This window comes from Bombina bombina, chromosome 8 (assembly GCF_027579735.1).
Source record: "Bombina bombina isolate aBomBom1 chromosome 8, aBomBom1.pri, whole genome shotgun sequence".
NCBI classification, from domain to species: domain Eukaryota; kingdom Metazoa; phylum Chordata; class Amphibia; order Anura; family Bombinatoridae; genus Bombina; species Bombina bombina.
Window position 1 is genome coordinate 183049465 of NC_069506.1, and position 7326 is coordinate 183056790.

Sequence of the window (7326 nt, forward strand, 5' to 3'; positions counted from 1 at the left end):
GAAGTAAATTGGAAAGTTGTTTAAAATTGCATGCCTTATCTGAATCATGAAAGTTTAATTTTGACTAGACTGTCCCTTTAAGGGCTCCATTTATTAAGTAGTGTGATAAGTTGACAGAGAGAAATCACCCTGAGCACGCTTGCTTGGGGTGATTGACAGGCCCTTCCCTGCAGGAAGGGGGTGGCAGTACACACTCAGTAAATTTTGGTACATACAAATAGAGGACATACAGATTCAAGTTTAGAACCTTGTCCACACGGCCAATAGTACACCTGGCCCTTTGTCTAAACGATCATTTCTAAGCTAAACCACATTATTCTTTGTATGTATTTAGAAGTTATTAGTGTTTCAATGACATATGCTGTATGCACCCCATGCACCAGCAATCAGACACCACCCTGCTCAGAGAGACTGTGGCATCTTGTATGAAATAAATGGGGGGCAATATTCATCAGGGCTCTGTCTTTAAAAAGGTGCAATGTTTAAATGTTTGTGTATAAGGCATAAACAGCATATGTGCATATGCTGCTGATATAGTGATGACAGAATCATTATTTTGTTAATACAAGTCTATTGTAAAAAAAGTGTCTGTTAAAACCAAAATGCATCGCTGTAATGTGTCTAATTGTATGCTAGCCGGTAATGGAGTTGTGCCTTGCATGGTTTCACTATTTTTTTATTCTACACTTGTATTGATATGACCAGGATATCATATAACTCGTGTTTAGAATGTTCTCTTCGCCAAGTTAAAATCCCTTCTACATGTTTATTGAGATTATGGCGACATCTCCCCTAATCCTGGTCCCTCACAACCTCCTAGCCTTTCACTTCCTTGTGTGCCTTTCAATAGACTTCATAAACTAAACTCTGGTAACCTTATTCACATTCCTCTTACATCTAAAACCCCCTCCCCCTTCACTTGTGCACTCTGGAACTCTCGCTCTGTTTGCAACAAGCTCACTTCTATCCATGATCTCTTTATCTCCCACTCTCTTAACCTTCTGACTCTTACAGAAACCTGGCTCTCTGCTTCAGACACAGCATCCACTGCAGCACTGTCACATGGGGGTCTCCATTTCAGCCACACTCCTAGGTCTGGCAATAGACAAGGAGGTGGTGTCGGTATTTTACTTTCCTCTCGTTGCACCTTCCAACAAATACAGCCTTTCTCTTCACTCACATTTTCTTCATTTGAAGCACACATGATTCGGTTATTCTCTCCCCTCTCTATACGTGTTGCAGTCATATACCGCCCCCCTGGCTCCCCAACTCAATTTTTAGATCACTTTGCTGCCTAGCTTCCTTATTTCCTTTCCTCAGACACCCCTGCCCTCATTCTTGGTGACTTTAACATCCCTCTTGACAATCCCAATGCCTCCTCTGCAATACAACTTCTTCAACTGACTTCCTCTTTCGGCATGTCACATGGTAATTTCCTTGATCTGATTTTCACCTATCGATGCACTCTTTCAAATTTAACAAACTCCCCTTTTCCTCTCTCTGACCATCATCTCCTAACTTGCAACATTACTTCCCTACCTACAACTCCCCCTCCCTCTACCCTTCACACCAAACTTCACAGAAGCACTAAGTCACTAGATCTACATCAGCTCGCTAGCTCTCTCAAACCTCTCCTCTCATCCATTACCTCCTTTTCCTGCCCTGACCAATCTATCTGCCAGTATAATTCCACCCTTACATCGGTCATTGACACTCTGGCCCCTCCAACCTTAGCTCAGAAACCACACTCTCATCCTCAGCCCTGGCATACTCCTCTGACACGATACCTACGCAGATGCTCCCGTACTGCTGAGCGACATTGAAGGAAATCTCGGAGTTCAGCTGACTTTCTTCACTACAAGTTCATCCTGAATTCCTACTATTCTGCCCTTAATCTTTATAAGCAACAATATTTTTCTAATCTCATCTCTACTCTTTCCTCTAACCCTAAACGTCTGTTCTCCACGTTCAACACTCTTCTCCGCCCACCCCCACCACCTAACACAACCTCTCTCTCAGCTCAAGATTTTGCAAGCCACTTCAAAAACAAAATTGACTCCATCAGAAGTGAAATCGGGCTCTCAACATACTTCCAATCTCCCACCCCCTCAAAAGCTCACGATCACCCAAAACCCAAACATCCAAAAATGCAGCTCTTTTGCCCCTGTTAATGAGGATGAAGTTTCTGCCCTTATACTGTCCTCCCACCTCACTACCTGTTCCCTCTACCCCATCCCCTCACAGCTACTCCCCTCCCTCTCTTCTACCCTCACCCCCATTTTCAACCTCTCCCTCAGCACTGGTATATTTCCCTCATCTCTAAAACATGCACTGGTCACACCTATCCTCAAAAAACCTTCCCTTGATCCAACCTCCCCTTCCAATTACCGCCCTATTTCCCTACTCCCTCTTGCCTCAAAGCTCCTCGAAAAGCTAGTTTACGCACGTCTATCCCATTTCCTTACACTAAACTCTCTTCTTGACCCACTGAAATCTGGATTTTGTTCCCATCACTCTACAGAGACAGCAATTGTCAAGGTTACCAATGACCTACTTACAGCAAAATCCAAAGGCCACTTCTCTCTGCTTATCCTCCTTGACCTGTCTGCAGCCTTTGACACTGTTGACCACCCTCTTCTGCTCCAAACCCTCCAATCCTTCTGCATCTGTGACACAGCTCTCTCGTGGTTCTCTTTCTATCTGACTAACCGTACATTAAGTGTAGCCTTCTCCGGAGCATCCTCTGCCCCGTTACCACTTTCTGTTGGGGTACCTCAAGGCTCTGTCCTTGGTCCCCTTCTCTTTTCAATCTACACATCGTCACTAGGTTCCTTAATAAAGTCCCATGGGTTTCAATACCATTTGTATGCCGATGACACCCAAATCTACCTCTCTACACCAGACCTACCTCTTTCCTTACTAACCCGTGTCACTAACTGTCTTTCTCACATCTCATCTTGGATGTCCTCTCACTACCTTAAGCTAAATCTCTCCAAAACTGAACTGCTTATTTTTCCCCCTTCTTCCAATGTCTCCACCCCCACTATTTCTATAACTGTTGATAATTCCATCATTACCCCTACCCCGCACGCCCGATGTCTTGGGGTCACACTTGACTCAGATCTTTCCTTCACTCCTCACATTCAGTCCTTGGCTAAAGCCTGCCGCTTCCACCTTAAAAACATTGCTAAAATTAGACACTTCCTTACACAAGATACAACCAATATTTGAATCCACTCTCTCATCCTTTCCCGCCTCGACTACTGCAATTCTGTCCTCTCTGGTCTACCTAGCTGCCGCATAGCTCCTTTACAATCCATTATGAATGCCTCTGCCAGGCTCATCTTCCTTACTCGTCGCTCTTCATCTGCTGCACCTCTCTGCCAATCCCTTCACTGGCTTCCTCTTGCCTCTAGGATTAAACATAAAATCCTCACCCTGACATATAAAGCTCTCAACTGCACTGCTCCCCCCTACATCTCAGAACTTGTCTCTAGATACTCTCCCTCCCGTCCCCTTCGATCAGCTCAGGATCTCCTCCTCTCTTGTTACTTCCTCACATTCCCGTTTACAGGACTTCTCCAGACTGGCCCCCATCTTGTGGAATTCCCTGCCTCACTCCATAAGACTCTCCCCTAGTTTTAACAGCTTCAAGCGCTCCTTAAAGATTCTACTATTCAGGGATGCTTACAACCAACACTAACCTTCCCTAACTCCATCACTTTCCCCTTGAACCCCTTAGAATGTAAGCCTATGAGCCCAGCTGTTTGTAGATCGCCTTCATAAGAGCCGACTACAAAAGTGAAACTCTCGGCAGGGCCCTCTACCCACTTGACCCCTACAAAAGCTATCCTGTACACCGACTATGTTTACAGCGCTGCGGAATCTGTTGGCGCTCTACAAATTCCTGATGATAATAATAATAATTATGTTCCTAGCACTTAAAGGGATAAAAAACACATTTTTTTTTTCTTGCACGATTTGGATAGAGAATCCATTTTTAAAGAAATTTCCAATTTACATCTACTGTGATATTTGCCTAATTGTCTTGGTATCATTTCTTGAAGGAGCATCAATGCTCTACTGGGAACTGGTTGAGCCAATAACAAGAGGCATATTAGTGCAGCCACCAATCACCAGCTAGCTGACTGAAGTGAATTGCTGCTCCTGTGACTACCTAGGTATGCTTTTCACCAAATGATACAAAGAGAATGAAGCAAATTAGTTAATAGAAGTAAATAGGAAAATTGTTTAAAACTGCATGTTCTATCTGACTTGTCAGTTTACTCTGTCAGTAATATCAGCCCCATTTGAATCATCAGACTATAGCAGCAGTAAGGCAGCTTGTCCCAATAAAGGTCACAAACCAAACAATACTGTAACTTTACTTTTACATTTATCTACATATAAACATGTGATTGGTTTGTCCATTTATAGTTTGATAGCTAAGTTTGCTTGTGTACAGTGAGTCTATAGTATGCTTGTGTATAGAGTCTATAGTATGCTTGTGTACAGTGAGTCTATAGCATAGGAGCACCAAAGGCTAAAGTAATCTATCAGGGCTATAAAAGAAACCTGCAACAGATGTTTCAGTGGGCCACTTAAAGACAAAATATACAACAAATGGTGACCTATCTAACAAATAAATATGTGTTAGACAGGCTTGTATTCTTCACTGGTGAGTTAATTCCCTATTTTACTCACTTGGTTAGATGGTTTTTGCATTTGTTTTTACTGTTACAGGCTGAGCATATCCACTGGTTGTTATACCTAGCTGTTCCGCACCACCAAGGCTGTTGCAGCACTATTAAGGACACCCTTTTAGGATATTATCTCAGGAAAGTCTAAAGGACAATATTCAGGATCCTTTCACTTATATGTTCTAAGAACAGACTGTCAGTGGGATTATTAAAAACACTCATCAGAGACGCTTTTTGTACACTATTTTTGCATTTTTCAATTAATCATTTTTTGCCCCAAGAGGGGCATTTATTCACTTGGGTACCCACTTGACTGTATTATTGTACATTGTATATATGCCAATGTCTGTTATTTATTTGTAACTCACTATATCTGGCACATAATTTGCACCTTAAGGTGGCAGACACTTATCACAGGTCCTAATTTAGCTTAGCCAGATTTAGTAAACTGTATAAATATTTCTGTTTTTATATCTGCTACAATTAAATAATATCTGTTTTTATATCTGCTACCAATATTTATTTGTTAGATAGGTCACTATCTATTTGTTAGATAGGTCACCATTTTTTGTATCTTTTGTCTTTAAGTGGCCCACTGCAACATTATCTGTTGCAGGTTTCTTTTATAGCCCTGATAGATTACTTTAGCCTTTGGCCCTCCTACTCTGTCACTTTTTCCCACGTAATTAGCTGGGTCCTTTGTTAGGAGGTCCCTTTATAGTGAGCTTGTTTTCTTTTCCGGGCGTAGTCAATTACCCCTGTTTTTTTTACAGCGAGTCTATAGTAGTGCTTGTGTATAGAGTCTATAGTATGCTTGTGTACAGTGAGTCTATAGTAGTGCGTGTATAGTGAGTCTATAGTATGCTTGTGTATAGTGAGTCTATAGTATGCTTGTGTATAGTGCGTCTATAGTAGTGCTTGTGTATAGAGTCTATAGTATGCTTGTGTATAGTGCGTCTATAGTTATGCTTGTGTATAGTGCGTCTATAGTAGTGCTTGTGTATAGAGTCCATAGTATGCTTGTGTATAGTCTATAGTTATGCTTGTGTATAGTGCGTCTATAGTTATGCTTGTGTATAGTGCGTCTATAGTTATGCTTGTGTATAGTGCGTCTATAGTTATGCTTGTGTATAGTGCGTCTATAGTTATGCTTGTGTATAGTGCGTCTATAGTTATGCTTGTGTATAGTGCGTCTATAGTTATGCTTGTGTATAGTGCGTCTATAGTAGTGTTTGTGTATAGAGAGTCTATAGTATGCTTGTGTATAGTGTGTCTATAGTAGTGCTTGTGTATAGTGATGCCAATCACGGTTTTGTAGGAACAGAGAAATATTTATTTTGTACAGAATAAATAAACATTTATAAGAATTTCTACATCTTTGTTTATAGTCGATATTCTCCTTAATGTGTTATGGATCTAAGGGGGATTGTGATTGTTCAGGACAAAACTAAATATCACGTATTAAAGGGACATTCCAGTCAAAATTGAAATGCACTCAGATGAATTACATCCTTGAATAGAAACATATTAACAATATACATTTTGGCAAAAATGCTTCTAGTAAACGGTATCACTGTTTTAGTGTTAAAGGGACACTGAACCCAATTTTTTTCTTTCATGATTTAGATAGAGCATGCAATTTTAAACAACTTTCTAATTTACTCCTATTATCAATTTTTCTTCGTTCTCTTGCTTTCTTTATTTGAAAAAGAAGGCATCTAAGCTATTTTTTTGATTCAGAACCATGGAAAGCGCTTGTTTATTGGTGGGTGAATTTATCCACCAATCAGCAAGAACAACACAGTGTGTTCACCAAAAATGGGCCGGCATCTAAACTTACATTCTTGCATTTCAAATAAAGATACCAAGAGAATGAAAAGTATTTGATAATAGGAGTAAATTCGAAAGTTGCTTAAAATTGCATGCTCTATCTGAATCACGATAATAAAAAATTGGGTTCAGTGTCCCTTTAACATTTTTCTCTGCATGTGCGGCATAGCTAGATATTCTCAGTTCAACAGTATTTTAAATACTGCAGCTGTACAGAGCATTAGTAGGGATTGTATTATGTCAGCAATTAACATATTGGGTCATTACCAGATGGTATAAGCACCTTAGGCTCTCTGAGCAGGTGTTGTGTATAAAATGCTGGTGCACAGTGCATACTTAAATACACTTTTGAAACAGCTATAACTTTTATTAGAAGCATTTTTGCTAATACATCTATATTACGGAAATGCTGCTATTCAAAACTTAAATGCATCCATGTGGATTCCAATTTTGTCTGAAATGTCCCTTTAATGCAGTTCACAATAACATAAAATGCAATATATTTAAATTAATCAAAAATAATAAAAGGGACAGTCTACTTGACGCCTCCTTATCTCAGTACATTTTGAGTTTTTCCACAGCTAGACAGTGCTAGTTCAGGTATACCATGGAAATAACACTGTGCTCAGTCCTGTGGAGTTATTTATGAGTCAACACTGACTGGCTAAAATGCAAGTCTGTCAAAAGAACTGAAATAAGGGGGCAGTTTGCAGAGCCATAGATACAAGGTAATCACAGAGGTAAAAAGTGTATTATTATAACTGTGTTGGTTATGCAAAACTGGGGAATGGGTAAT